Source organism: Anabrus simplex, chromosome 1 (genome assembly GCF_040414725.1).
Source record: "Anabrus simplex isolate iqAnaSimp1 chromosome 1, ASM4041472v1, whole genome shotgun sequence".
NCBI lineage: Eukaryota > Metazoa > Arthropoda > Insecta > Orthoptera > Tettigoniidae > Anabrus > Anabrus simplex.
Window position 1 is genome coordinate 1,713,377,555 of NC_090265.1, and position 15,951 is coordinate 1,713,393,505.

Below are 15,951 nucleotides of genomic sequence, written 5' to 3' on the forward strand. Positions count from 1 at the left end.
TCCTATAAATGAATATTTGCCCCAGTTTGTCCTCTTGAATTCCAACTTTATCTTCATATTGTGATCTTTCCTACTTTTATAAACGCCACTCAAATTCGTCTACTAATGTCATTCCATGCCATCTCTCCACTGACAGCTCGGAACATACCACTTAGTCGAGCAGCTCTTCTTCTTTCTCTCAGTTCTTCCCAACCCATACTTTGCAACATTTTTGTAACGCTACTCCTTTGTCGGAAATCACCCAGAACATATCGAGCTGCTTTTCTTTGGATGTTTTCCAGTTCTTGAATCAGGTAATCCTGGTGAGGGTCCCATACACTGGAACCATACTCTAGTTGGGGTCTTACAAGAGACTTATATGCCCTCTCCTTTACATCCTTACTACAACCCCTAAACACCCTCATAACCATGTGCAGAGATCTGTACCCTGTATTTACAATCCCATTTATGTGATTACCCCAATGAAGATCTTTCCTTATATTAACACCTAGTTACTTACAATGATCCCCAAAAGGAACTTTCACACCATCAATGCAGTAATTGAAACTGAGAGGACTTTTCCAATTTGTGAAACTCACAACCTGACTTTTAACCCCATTTATCAACATACCATTATGGCCTGCTGTCCATCTCACAACATTTTCGAGGTCATGCTGCAGTTGCTCACAACCTTGTAACTTATTTATCACTCTATAGAGAATAACATCATCCGCAAAAAGCCTTACCTCTGATTCCACTCCTTTACTCGTATAATGTGCATGTTTCACTAAGTATACGAAAGGAGTATTTCATTTCCCCACCTATTCAATACAATTAATCCCATGGTTCTGTAGTTAAATGCATATAGAAATTACCAGATTTAAGGGGAGATGTTTCACCCTTCCGTTATTGGGCATCATCAGCCTTATTTAATCTTAAAACAAGCTTTGGTTTGTGGACAATATCACTTATAACAATTGAATTGTTGATTTCTTAAAGGTATTGACACTGTGGAATCATTATTATACAAAATAAAGATATTGAGACATAACATATAAAACACATGCTAAAATTACTTTAAACAATTTAAAATGTTCATCTAAAAAGAAAAGAATTTTGTGTCATATTAATTCTAAAATTAATACATGTCTGACATGGAAATGGATCCTCTTTGTAAAATGTTTGAACATACGCATCGCTTGGGATCGGATTATTGAACCCAAGACTTCAGTAGACAAGAATGTTATGACAAAACACAAAAGCTGAGGCTGAATTCTGTTTTTTATGAACAATACAGGAGCTAAGAATATATGGCCAAAAAGAAGGTGAATGGATTAAAATTATCATGTTGAGTAAACAAAAATCATCGTATGATGACTAATGCAAGAAGACATTGATGCATTGGTTAAAGTCGCTGCTGAGACAAATTTATCAGAGTATTTGATGGGTTTATATGACAGTCTTATGAAAATGTGGTCCCTCTTGAAGTTGTAGACATTCAAGGAAAAGAACATGGTTACTCTGTAATGAAACAAAAAACGAGCTTGACGGTGTGTGAATTCCTAAGAGTTATTTCTATGTAAAACGGCTCATTCACTGTAAACTTTCTCTGTCTTAATGTGTAAGCAGCGTTAGTCTGTTTGGAGTTCCTACTTCTAGTGTTGTATCGATGCGGTAGAGGTGGTGGGGAATGCTGAGGGGAAGCAGAGGTAGGTGGAGCATTACATGCCGATGTTGATGTGGAAGTGGGAGTTGTTTGGAGGAGCAAGTGTAGGATTAGTATTTGGTGAGATAAGGTAGTTTTTAATTTAAAGGATTTAAATACTTGTAGGACTCTCTTATGGTTTGGGTTGACCGTTTTTAATAATTTAGGCATTAAAGTATATAGGGGACTTCTGAATTCCGTGTCGTCATTAATATTTCGATCTTTATTATATGTCTTGTCCAGAAAAATATACATATTCTCTAATTCATTGAAGAGTTTACCTCTGCTTGTATTCCTGATTATTGTGAGATCCTTTTCAATAGAAGTGAAAGGGTGACTAGTTTCCTTCATATGCATACTCATTGCTGAACATTTATTGTGTTTTTCTGCATTGAAGTGTTCCATGTACCTTATGTAGAAGCTTCGTCCAGTCTGTCCAACATACAAAATTCCGCATTGAGAACATGTTAATCTGTAGGCTCCTGAAACTGAATACCTATTGTTATTATTAGTACTTTTATTATATTTGAAGAATATGTTTTGAGTTGTGTTGATTGTTCTAAAGGCTATGTTCATATTACATTTGTTGAAAGTGTTAGCAATTTGGTGGACAACTGGACTACTATATGTGAAAGTAGCGTATTCAGTTCTTTTAGGTTTGTCAGGTATAAGATTTGTGGATAACTTGTTCTTGATTTTATGAATTAAGCGGTTTACCATTTTGACCTTAAAGCTTGAAAGGTTTCTTATGTAGTTTAACTCAGTCTTTATACTAGTAGGGGAAAGTGGGATTCTTGATGCTCTATATATTAAATTATGAAGAGATGCCTGTTTCTGAGAACCGGGGTATAATGAGCAGTTATTTATGGTTACAGACAAATGTGTTGGCTTCTATATATTTGGAAATCAAAGGTGTAACCATAAATAACTCCTCATTACACCCTGGTTCTCAGAAACAGGCATCTCTTCATAATTTAATATATAGAGCATTAAGAATCCCACTTTCTGCTACTAGTATAAAGACTGAGTTAAACTACATAAGAAACCTTTCAAGCTTAATGGTTTTAAGGTCGAAATGGTAAACCGCTTAATTCATAAAATCAAGAACAAGTTATCCACAAATCTTATACCTGACAAACCTAAAAGAACTGAATACGCCACTTTCACATATAGTAGTCCAGTTGTCCACCAAATTGCTAACACTTTCAACAAATGTAATATGAACCTAGCTTTTAGAACACTCAACACAACTCAAAATATATTCTTCAAATATAATAAAATTAATAATAATAATAATAGGTATTCAGTTTCAGGAGTCTACAGATTAACATGTTCTCAATGTGGAATTTTGTATGTTGGACAGTCTAGACGAAGCTTCTACATAAGGTACATGGAACACTTCAATGCAGAAAAACACAATAAATGTTCAGCAATGAGTATGCATATGAAGGAAACTAGTCACCCTTTCACTTCTATTGAAAAGGATCTCACAATAATCAGGAATACAAGCAGAGGTAAACTCTTAAATGAATTAGAGAATATGTATATTTTTCTGGACAAGACATATAATAAAGATCGAAATATTAACGATGACACGGAATTCAGAAGTCCCCTATATACTTTAATGCCTAAGTTATTAAAAACAGTCAACCCAAACCATAATAGAGTCCCACGAGTATTTAAATCCTTTAAATTAAAAACTCCCTTATCTCACCAAATACTAATCCTACACTTGCTCCTCCAAACAACTCCCCCTTCCATATCAACATCGGCATGTAATGTTCCACCTACCTCTGCTTCCCCTCAGCATTCCCCACCACCTCTACCGCATCGATACAACACTAGAAGTAGGAACTCCAAACAGACTAACGCTGCTTACACATTAAGACAGAGATAGTTTACAGTGAATGAGTAAGTAGCCGTTTTACATAGCAAATAACTCTTAGGAATTCACACACGATCTAATCACACACCGCCGAACTCGTTTTTTGTTTCATTACAGAGTAACCATGTTCTTTTCCTTGAATTTCTACAACTTCAAGAGGGACCACATTTTCATAAGACTATCATATAAACCCATCAAATACTCGGATAAATTCATCTCAGCAGCGACTTTAACCAACGTTTCAATGTCTTCTTGCATTAGTTATCATACGATGATTTTTGTTTACTCAACATGATAAGATAATTTTAACCAATTCGCCTTATTTTTGGCCATGTATTTTTAGCTCCTGTGTTGTTCATAAAAAACAGAATTCAGCCTCAGCTTTTGTGTTTTTTCTTACCATTCTTGTCTACTGAAGTCTTGGGTTTGATAATTTGATCCCCAAGTGATGTGTACAAGATGCGTTCCATAAATAATGCGACCAAATTCATAAAAAAGCATTTATTGAATATATTCATACAAATAAAAAATCTTCAAAATAGCACCCTCTTGTGTTGATACACTTCTGGAGGCGGTGTTTCCATGCCTGGAAGGCCTTTTCCGGAATGTCCTTTAGAGTCGATGTAACATGCACCTGGATTCTTTCAATCATGTTCCAATGTTTTCCTTTCATGACTCCTTTTAACTGAGGAAACAAAAAAGTCAGTGGGAGCCAGGTCAGGACTGTAGGGAGGCTGGGGAACCACTGGGGTGTTGGTCCTGGCCAGGAAGTTGTTGACAATGAAGGCGCTGTGACTCGGCGCATTGTCGTGATGAACTTTCCACGTGTCCTTGATGTCGCTTCGGCAGCGCGAGACCCTCCTTTTCAGTCTTTTGAGCACTTCCAAGTAGAAAGCTGAGTTCACTGTAGTCCCAGTAGATACAAATTTGTGGTGGACAATGCCTCTGATGTCAAAGAAGACAATGAGCATGGTTTTGATCCTGGACTTGCTCATGCGTGCCTTCTTGGGATGGGGCAACGATGTGGTGTGCCACTCTGAACTCTGCCTTTTTGTCTCACGGTCATACTCAAAAATCCATGACTCATCACCAGTGATAACTGAGTTAAAAAAGTTAGGATCATTTTCACACATTTCCAACATTTCTCGGCTCCGAAGCACTCGCGTGTCCTTTTGTTCGTCAGTCAACACTTTTGGGACCAGTTTGGCACACACCTTTCTCATGTTCAAATCTTTGGTCACAATGCGGAAAATGGTTGTTTTTGCCATGTTTAGAGTTTGTGCTATCAATTGAAGGCTCAGTCATCTGTCAGAGTTCAAACAATCGCGCACACACGTCATATTTTCGTCGACTCGTGAGGTTGATGGACGTCCACTGCGAGGTTCGTTGGTGATCTCCTCTTGGCCCTCCATGAACAACTTGTGCCATCGGAAAACTTGTGATTTGGACAAGCAATCAGTCCCAAAGGCCTGCTGAAGCAATGGAAATGTTTCGGTGGCGGACTTCCCAAGTTTAACGCAAGATTTGATAGCGTACCATTGCTCTACAGAATGATCCATTGTGCTGTGTTACATGAACTCAAAACGGGCTTGACGGAAACGCATGTCCTGACTCTCCGGCAGCTCGCTGTTGAATGAGACAAAGAGCGTTTGAAGCTAACACCCCCCTCCACCTAGCCCAGCAGGTTAGAACACGCTGTGGTGTACAATTGCGTCAGAAAAAATTGGTCACATTACTTATGGAACACACGTTGTATGTTCAAACATTTTATGAAGAGGATCCATTTCCGTGTCCGACATGTGTTATTTTTAGAATTAGTATGACACAAAATTCTTTTATTTTTAGATGAACATTTTAAATTGTTTAAAGTAATTTTAGCATGTGTTTTATATGTTATGTCTCAATATTTTTAATTTGTATAAAAATGATTCCACAGTGTCGATACTTTTAAGAAATCAACAGTTCAATTCTTATAATTGATAATGTCCTCAAACTAAAGCTTGTTTTAAGATTATATAAGGCTGATGATGCCCAATAAAGGAAGGGCAAAACATGTCCCATTAAATCTAGTAATTTCTATGTTCATTTAACCACAGAACCGTGGGATTAATTGTATTGAATAGGTGGGGTAATGAAAAACTTCTTTTGTATACTTAGTGAGATAGCTGTTTTCAATACGGAACAAGAGTGAGAGTAATGGTTTGTAATCATCTGCATATACGAGTCTCCAATGGACACTTCTTTGCAGGTGCGTGTGACTGTGTCCATTGTAGCAGCAATTGGTGGCTTAATAAAATAGTTTTAAGACAACAAAGCATTTAGAACATTATCAAATTTAGAATAGTTAAAACCATATCATAACATCAAAATTAAGTAAGGTATAATACATGGAAGCTAACAGGAGGATGTGGACAATGGAAGGAACCCTACAATTTTGTTGATTGAAGGATTTTAATGGCTGAAACTTCAAAGAATAATTTAGTTAACACCTATTTATTATAAAAAATATAAAAGAAAAGGAAATAAGGAACACTACCGGTAGCATAAACACAAAATAGAAATACAAACCTCGATGAAATGAAGTTGCATTTTGTATCTTACCGATACTAGTCTTCATGAAAAGTTCTTGTAATATGAAGCGACCACCCTCACAAAAAAAAAAAAAAAAAAAAAAAAAAAAAACCACCAGGTCAAAGGAAAATAATTCCAAATGAAGCAGATTTACTGAGATTAAACTTGGTGAGAAGTTTCATTTAAAGTACAAAACTGTTAGACATCTTTACACCATCATAAATTACAATTGATTTCTGATAGGATCAACAGGTAAACTCCTGTGACAAATTAAAACTTGAAATAAAGCTGCTTCTGTAGATCAGTGGTAGAGTGTCGGCCTCCGGATCCCAAAATAGTGGGTTCAAACCTAGCAGAGATAGTCGGATTTTTAAGGGCAGAAAAAAGTCCATTTGACACTCCATGGCATATAATTTTAGCATATAAAAGATCTCTGGTGACACATTTGGTGTTTACCCGACAAAATTCATTAAAATCTCAGCCACAGACGCCCAAGAGAGATCTGGTTTACTCTGTCTGCCGTCTAGTAGGTCTAGAGTAAAACGGAAACGTCAAAATTGACAAGCAGACAGCCAGATGGCAGCAAATTGAAATGTCTGCACATGGTAGCTGAGGCCAGACGATGATTATTATTATTATTATTATTATTATTATTATTATTATTATTATTATTACTTGAAATAAAATAAAATAATGTTACATTATGAAATTTAAGATTTGCTTACCGCAAGAGAAGGCAAAGCTCCCATGAAGTACAGAGCTCTCGGACAACACTTCTGCTCTACACGATGCCAAAGACAGAAGTAAACCATGCTGCGATGCGCTTCCCGAAGGTAGCCGGCGGTGGGTGGTGCAACAGGAAATGGCACAGAAAAATTAATGACCAATGATTGCATAGGAGGTACCTTTCAATTGGTTTAAACCAATCAAATTTAAATGTTTAGTTTGATGCTTGTCGTCTTGTCCTGGAAACTTCTCAAAGCTTTTACCTTGTGCAAGTCCCAGAAAAATCGGCAAATGCAGTCCAGGGTGTCCCACAAATTTGATGATAAAATGTAATACAATTTTAAATTATCCAAACTTTACTTGAAGAAGGCCAAATATATCAACTCTTGCAGCACACATTGCATCCATGATGAGGATAAAAAGCAATGGAGACAGTGGAGAGGGTTGATGCACACTGACTTTCACTGAGAAGATCTCTGAGGTGCAGACAGCACAATGTACACAACTTAAAGTTTTCATATATAGCATCCTGATTCAATTGATAAGCATTTCTGGTATACCATGGTCGCAAAGTGCATACCAGATCATACAATGTGGAACACAGTCGAAAGCCATTTCAGGATCAAGGAAGGCAATATGCAGTGGCTGTTGTTTCTCTCGGTGCTTTTCAATTAGCATTCTGGCAGCAAAGATTGCATCAGATATTTCTGCACCCTTGATGAAGGTGCATTGGTTTGTACTAATGGTGACGATGTCAAGCACTCGTTGATCGAGGATTCTCTCAAAAATCTTCATTGTGTGTGACAGGAGGTTAACTGGATGGCAATTTGCACATTCTACTGGATCACCTTTTTGCTCAAAGATAGGCACAGTGATACTTGCAGCCCGGCCACTTGGAACAGAACCAGAGTCAACTATGGCACTGAAAATGTTGGTCATTCAGTTGATGACGGGTTCTTTCAATTCCTACGACTTCCATAAGTCTGCTGGAAGGTCATCTGGTCCTGAAAATTTTGGTTCTTCATACTCCTGGTGGTGCTGGTGACTTCGTCAGACATGTTGTGTAAGACAAGACATGCTATTGGATAGTGAGACATGCTAATATAGCATGTTCGTAAAAAGCTATGTCTCCCGTATTGCTCAGAGCTTGTATCAGCTTTAGCTTGATTGACTTAACTATTTCCAAGGTTGTACTACAGAGGGCAGCACCCTCAGTTGTGAACACAGAGGGTCATTCTTTCCGGCGAGTCTGTAACTTTATCTCTTTGACTCAAATGTTTCTTGTGGTTATGAGAGAGGAATAAAAATGGACTCCATGCAGATCGGAGTGGCTTTTCTGAGCTACAGATGGGTATTTAGTCAATTTAAACTCAGCCTATACTGCCATCCTTCTTTTTAATCTGATGGCTGATATTGCAGGTATGGTGATCCTTGTATTTATATTGGTCCTATGATTATCTCATGGTTTTCTTGTGCTTTTAATCATAGCTGATTGATATGCGTCTTTCTGCTCTGTGGCGTGAATGGACCACATGTTTGTTGCTGTTATTGTGATGGTGAGATGTGAGTAACTGGGTCTCTGATCAATTCTATTTATGCGCACTGCATTCTAATGTATTTTGCCATGAAATGAATATATGCCCTGTGTGTTGATGCGGAGATCCATTCGCGTCGTATGGAGTGCGTAAGCTGGTGGACTTAAGTGTGACCAATGGGTCCTTATTATCCTGTTGATGAAATATTTGCGTCATGCACGTTACTCTGACATGTGAGACCTTTGTTTGTGACCATGAGAGTCATACTACATGAGTTTGTACCAACTTATTGAATGGAGCTACTGCTCGCATTGTTGGCCAATACCAGCAATGTCCGAATGTTTGGGTGTGTGTTTGTGAGTGTGGGGAGTAAAAAGATGATGTATCAGTCAGTTTAATTTTTCCTTTTGATCTTGTTTCCATACCTTGTGTTTGTTTCTTGGTACGGTGTTAATTATTTCGCCTTGGTCTCTGTTTTGACCATTTGCTTGCCCATGAGGCCGCCATGTTTGTTTACTTAAATTCAGGTGATGCGCATGCCTGTGATTCTCTTTGGATTTGACTATTGTTCTTTGGTCCAGTGATGTTTTCTCTCTTGGCCATCCTGATACCTGCATTCCTTTATTATATCTGCTCTGTGTTTCTTCTCCGGGATGCTTGGGGATCTTATCTTTCTATAGCCATTGTTGTCGAGATGATGATGGAGTTTGATGGACGCGTATGTAAAACAATGTAATTAATCTCGTGGAAAGAACGACCAAACAAATCCATGTGGATTGTTTTCAGATTAGCTAATTATGTAGTGAAATTATAATTGAGACGGTGAACACATCGTAAATTAAATATTAATTTTGGTGTTTGAGAAATGCTGTTCTCACGCATTTATGTTATTACTTCGACTGAACCAAATGAACACAAGTATGTATCCTTTTTTTTTTCTATTGGTGGCTTAATTTTCTTTTTCTTTGAAATCTTATTATATTAATAAACCCTCATTTAAATTTTATTTGAATTTTATTGCTAGTAGTTAGTCACATCCCTGTTGTGCATTGTTAATGAGGGATGTTTCCAGTTTAGGGCTGGTTTTTGGCCTTTCCTAGTTGTGGTCCATGTCTCGAATCTCCCGATGTGCGTATTGTATTATGTCGTATATTATTGGTAAGGGAGGGGTGTGGTTCAATAGGAAGATGCGGGAACATCAGTGTTGGAAATCTCTTCAAAGTGTAGTTGTCAACATTTGAGGAAGTGGACGGATAAATGCCCCAGAAACGATTGAGTGGTGGAAGCTTAAAAACCTAAAGGAGACCTTAGCAGGCAGTATAAATTTTCCTTTCATCGATGCGAATGCAATATTGACAACATGTGGACCACATTCTGCAGATCTGGCACTACAACTGCCAAAGCAATCTTGGATACAACAAAATCTATTTCCCACCTGTAATCGCTGACTATTGTTGCCTTTTATGCACAGATAGTGCTCAATATACTGTGCTGACTTTATTCTAGCTTTGTTCAGCCAGAAGATAGTTTTCTCACCTTTGTTTGAGTCCAGTGTTGTATACAGGTCATTATAGTGACTGTGCCTAGCTTCAGAGATGGCTTTCTTAGCCTCACATTTGGCTATGTCATATCTTTCCCTGTTTTTTGGAGTCTTTTGTGAAACCCACTTTCTATATGCCTTCTTCTTTTCATGCATCTTTTCTTGACTTGGACTGTCCATAACCACATTTGCTTGTCAATATGGTGGGAACTAGCTTTTGTTGTACCCAAGATTGCTTTGGTGGGTGTTGTGACAGATCTGCAGAATGTGGTCGACATGTTGTCAGTATTGCATTTGGATTGATGGAAGGAATTTATACTGCCTGCTAGGGTCTCCTTTAGGTTTTTAAGCTTCCACCACTCGATCTTTTCCAGGGCATTTATCCGTCCACTTCTTCAACATTTAGAGATCCTCAAGTGAGCAGCTTATGATGAGGGGCTATGCTGTCAGATTGTATTACCTTCATATACTTGGAGATAACGGCGTTGAACAAGGATAAAGTCAATTTGGCTGCTATAGACACCACTGGTGTAGGTGATGAGGTAGTCAAAGCACTTTTCGGAAAAATGTATTTCCAGTTACCAATATGCTTCAGCAAGATGCAAAATTTAAGTTTCATCATCATTTTGGATACCATAGCTACTAGCACCATGGCAGCTATAACCATCCTTGGTGTGACCAACCTACACATTAAGATCACCACAGAGAAGTGGAAACTCATCTTGGGACATGCTTAAATATGATCTTGTAGCTCCTGCCAAAACAGTTCCTTTTCTAGGGCATCACAGCCAGACTGTGGCGCATGTGTAGAGAAGACATGAAGTCGAGAGGATTCAATGTCGATTGTAATTGACATAATCCTATCTGAAGAGCGATGGACCTTAGCACCTCGATCTCGCAGGCTGGCGCAAATAGTGATGGCAACACCATTCCTCTTGGATATACCATGATAGATCAGTTTAAAGCCATCTCTAATGTCATGAGATTTCTGGTCTTTCCAATGTGTTTCTTGCATGCATGCAATGTCCACTTTCTATTCTTTTAGCATTGCTGTAAGTTCATGGCTGTATCCAGTAAGAGTCCCAATGTTGAGTGTGGTGATGCATAAATATTGTGTGTGTTAGGTTAATTTCTTTAGTTGGTTCCGCCCTTGAACCAATAGCTCTCATTCATTTGTCAAGGCAGTCGGGCGAGGCCAATGCATGTCACTTCTGGAGGACACCCCAGTATTATTTGACAAAACTGATGTATTTAAAGTAAAGCATAAGATCTCCACCTGCTCAATAGAACAAGTTATGATCTTATATAGATTATTTAATGAACATTATATTAAACTATATGAATTTCATTTCTTGAAAGAAAAAAAAAACTGATGTAAACATGATCCAGTGGGTTGCAACAGAGTTACCAACTGGCTTGTTGCCACAGCCTGGCGTCACGCATTTTAGAGCTACCGTCAGCAAGAGTTTAGGCCACTCCTAACATGGAGAACAGATGCCACATCAGATATATGCTCCTAGTTATGGACAAATACCTTTTACATTTAATAATCCTGGGTACTGGGATGCCACTTCAACCAGCTGCATTGTTTCGAACTCCAGCTTCTCCAATGTTGCTACTATTGTGGACTTCTAAGATGGACCTTCAAAACCAATTGAGGTGAATGATTATACCTACAGATAACAGAATATGACATGATTTATAATATAAATGCATCTTGGACACAAGCTTGAATTTATTATGCATTATGCTGCCATTGAAACCTTTGAATTCAAATCCCCTCGTGGGTGAGGGTGGTAGAATAATATCTACAGTATCCCTTGCCTGTCATAAGAGGTGAGTAAAACGGGCTCTTAACTTGGGAGTGTTAGTTGGCGACCACAGGGCCGTTAGCTGAGCCCTGGCTTTGTTTCCTCTTACTCGTGCCAGACTCCTCACTTTCATCTTACCCATCCTCCCTTGGTCAACTCCTGACCTGAATATGTTAGGTTGCGAGGTCTAGCGAGTCTCATTTTTATGCCCTTCATGGGCCTTGTCTTTCATTGGCCAATACCTTCATTTTTTGAAGTTTAGACCCCTTCCAATTTTTCCTATGATTAATAGAAAATAGTTGTCCAGTTGTATTCTTCTTGAAACAATAATCACTGTTACCACCCATTTGAGATGTAAGTGCTTGATCAGCATAAATTTACTGGTCAAATCTGATGAAAAATTGGTGTTCAATCACGATAATTTTTGTTTGTACAGCTTAAATAGAAAGACTGTCAATCAAACAAACCTTGATTATCAATCAAACTCCAGTAAAAATTTTGATTGGATTTTCCACAACTATACTATAGGCTCAGTGTATAATCTATGTCTGTTCTATAGGTACGAAAAGGCTTTTGACAGAGTAGCCTGACACAGTCTGTTCCCACTGCTCTGAAAGAGGCATAGAAAAACAACTTATCACAATGGTCAGACAACTGTTATTCCAATTAAGGAAGATCATTTGTACCCAGTACCCACCAATGTCACCTCTCACCAGTCCTCTTAAATGCTTTAGGAAATCTGATAAGAAACAATAAGTTTGCTAACAATTAGGCTATAGGGTATTAGCATGAAGTTCAACTTCCATCCAGTCCATGATATCCTGATTGCATCTAATGTGAAAAGCTTTGGGTTGAAGATTAACGCCCCAGAGATCAAATGAATGTCATTTCACAATCTCCAAAGATTTTGCAGTTAATGACATGTAAGGGATGTTCAGAAAGAAAGTCTGTGGCTATAAAATGAAAACCTGCTTCGTTATTTCAAAAGTATTGCCCGGCACTGTCGAGGCACTTGTCCCACTGCGACACAAGGCGGCGAATGGCCATCTCATAAAATTCCCGGGGCTGAGTTATGAACCAGTTCCGAACATACTGCTTGACGTCAGTGTCCGAGGTAAATCGTTTGCCTCTCAGAGCCTTCTTTAGCTCACCTTGGATTTTTTTGGTGGCGACGACCCTGTATGCTTCCATTGGAGACTTTGTCATTTTGACTCGGGTTCGAAGTGATGACATCATGTCTCGTCTCCAGCGACCACTCGTCACACAGCGCAGCACATGTTCAAGAGAGAGGTCCATTGACATGCTTCCTATGCTAGTTGAATACTGTAAAGTACTTTTAGTGAAATTTCAGTCTGTCCTTAATGATGGCGTGAACACTTCCAGTGCTCACTCCAACCTCTGCGGCAATGGCTGCCACTGTAACTCGCACAATGAGGGCATCCACCTGCTGGACAATGTCATCGGTGATGCGGTATGATATTCCAGACCGTGTATCATTGGCCAACAACATGTGCCCTTCCCTGAATCGCTTGTGTCATGCCTTGATCCTTGCAATGGACATACAGTGCTCTCCGTACATTTGTGCCATTCTTTGATGAAATTTCATTCCCTTCACTCCTTCTGCTGTCAGGAAATGCTCTACACCCCTTTGCTCTTCTTTTTGAAGCCTCCATTTCACTGAGTTTTCAGCACGACTGGGTGCAGTGGACAATCAATGTATGCATGTGCTCGCTCTGTCGTCACATGGTGTGCATCCATGTCCCTCCAGCGGCGAGTTTAGGACCTTAGTGCTCTTATAGGGACCTCACCTTCTTCTGCAGGCAATTGCATTATTATCCATTCAGTGATTTTCATTTTATAGCCTCTGGCTTATTTCTTTTTGAATGGCCCTCATACACCACAATCAAACAAATTAAAACCTTCACCTGCTAAGGTCAAAAAATTACTGAGGAAAATAGATGCATAACAATCAAGAGTGAGATAGTTCGAGCGAAGTCTAGTTTCATACAGAACAATAGACAGGCTGAACGTCCACTGTACTACTGTAAGCTTTAGAAACCGAGTCATATCACTCACCCCGAGAATGTGTTAAAGTTGTGTGGACAGATAAGAATGCAAATATTGAAATTTTACATAGAGTTTAGAAAACTATATCTCTGCTAAAATTATGCAAACAATGTCTTTCCTATTGAGGTGACACTTCACATTATTCTTCATGAATGACCAGTGTGGAAGGCTATATTGCTGAGCTCAGGGAAGCCTTAGAAATTCATTCATAAAACAGATTTTAGAAGACACTGGAGTGGAAATCTATTTAGCAATGAATAGAACAGTCATCAGATAGGTGGTATAGAACTGTTTTGTGGCAACAGTCTTAATGATGATGATAATATATTACTGTATGTACATGTGGAATACCTTTAAAATATTTTCCAGATGCCTTCTTAGTGAGATATTTCTGCAGACGCTGGACAATGTTGAAGAGACCAACCTTTCTTTTAAACTGCTCCTTCATGTCAAATCCACTAAGTGGAAGTCCAACTAATGATATAAACATCAAACTAGCTACTGTTTTCAAAAAAAAAAAAAAAAAAAAAACCCCATGGCACTACAGCCCTTGAATGGCCTTGGCCTACCAAGCGACCGCTGCTCAGCCTGAAGGCCTGCAGATTACGAGGTGTTGTGTGGTCAGCACAACAAATCCTCTCGGCCGTTATTCTTGGCTTTCTAGACTGGAGCCACTATCTCACCATCAGATAGCTCTTCAATTCTAATCACGTAGGCTGAGTGGACCTCGAACCAGCCCTCAGGTCCAGGTAAAAATCCCTGACTTGGCCGGGAATCGAACCCGGGGCCTCCGGGTAAGAGGCAGGCATGCTACCCCTACACCACGGGGCCGGCGGAGGAGGTTTTATGTCATCAGGAAAATTACCACTCCCTCCACCCATATAATATTCACAGACTCCATGAATTGAAGCTGTACTTCTCACATTGAACAATTTAGCAAATTCTCAAAATAGTTTATTGGCAAAGTATATATCTTGTCAATGTCAACATCGGAGCTGCAGCAACATGTCGCTTGTTGTCAGAGTAGAAAACAACTTCTTGTGAACATTTTACAAATTTTACAAAATTGTACATCCAATTAAGATGAAATTTTAAATAGACATGTTTTGACCTGGAATAGGGTCATCCTCAGTAAAATATATATAATACACTAAAATCATTAGACACACAATATGAAGTGCTTGTTAGAAAGTTTTTGTTAAAAAACATGATGAAAATTAAAAATGTGAAGAGGTGGTCATTAAAACAGATTTTGAACTGCAGGCCTTTATGTTGTGATATTCCCGGTGTCTCCTGATGCCGTTCACCTGATATCTGTACACTGCTGAGTTAATTAATGTGTTCAGTCATAGGCTGACAATATAAGTTGTTACTGAAGTTGAACCATCTCTTTTTAGTCTGTAAAGTGGATAATAAAAATCAAATTAAGAATTAAAAGATGGTGACTGACAGGAAACATTCAACATGAGTACTTGTGAACATCACAGATAAAATACATCATTTATTATTCTTGTGTGCTACACCTTCAGTATGTTTTAATATTAAGTGGGGAATGTCCTGGCAAAATAAAACTTGTCCATGAGATCCAGACTTTCAGGAGGAAAGGAAAACAGCTTAGCAACTGGATAGGAGCTTTTGAATGTTTAATTTTTTACACATTTTTTAATGACACAAGAAATCTCTCAACATAACTAGCATAAATTGAAAATCAATAACAACTAAATAATTGCATGTGTAAACATGGACATGTGTGGTTTTGTCCAAATCATATGGGACTGTTTGTTTATGCTCAGAACTTGTTCCTGTATGTAATAAAGAGGTGGGAAGTTGCATGACAACTACCTGGCATGTGATTGGTGTTTTGGACATGTTCTCATTTGCTTGGGCCCACCACTAGGATATGTCTCCCTTAGTTCATACCTATATATTTTTAATGAGCATAGGTTTTCTTGGCTCATTATATTAATAAATAAATAAATAAATAAATAAATGTGTAACTGGATTAAAGCCATTATACATATATATATTTAATAAAGCCAAGCTTTCCACCCAATTACATTGGCCTTCATCAGGGCATGTGAAGTTCTGCCTCCGACAGTGAGCGAAGAAATTCTTCAAAGATCATGGAAGTC

At 38.5% G+C, this 15,951-nt stretch overlaps 1 protein-coding gene across 2 annotated transcripts in view; it reads left to right on the forward strand.

Annotated features, from left to right (window-relative positions):
• The window catches only part of MFS3 (major facilitator superfamily transporter 3), a 353,439-nt gene that overhangs the window by 334,105 nt on the left and 3,383 nt on the right, over window positions 1-15,951 (forward strand). The window lies entirely within an intron of this gene.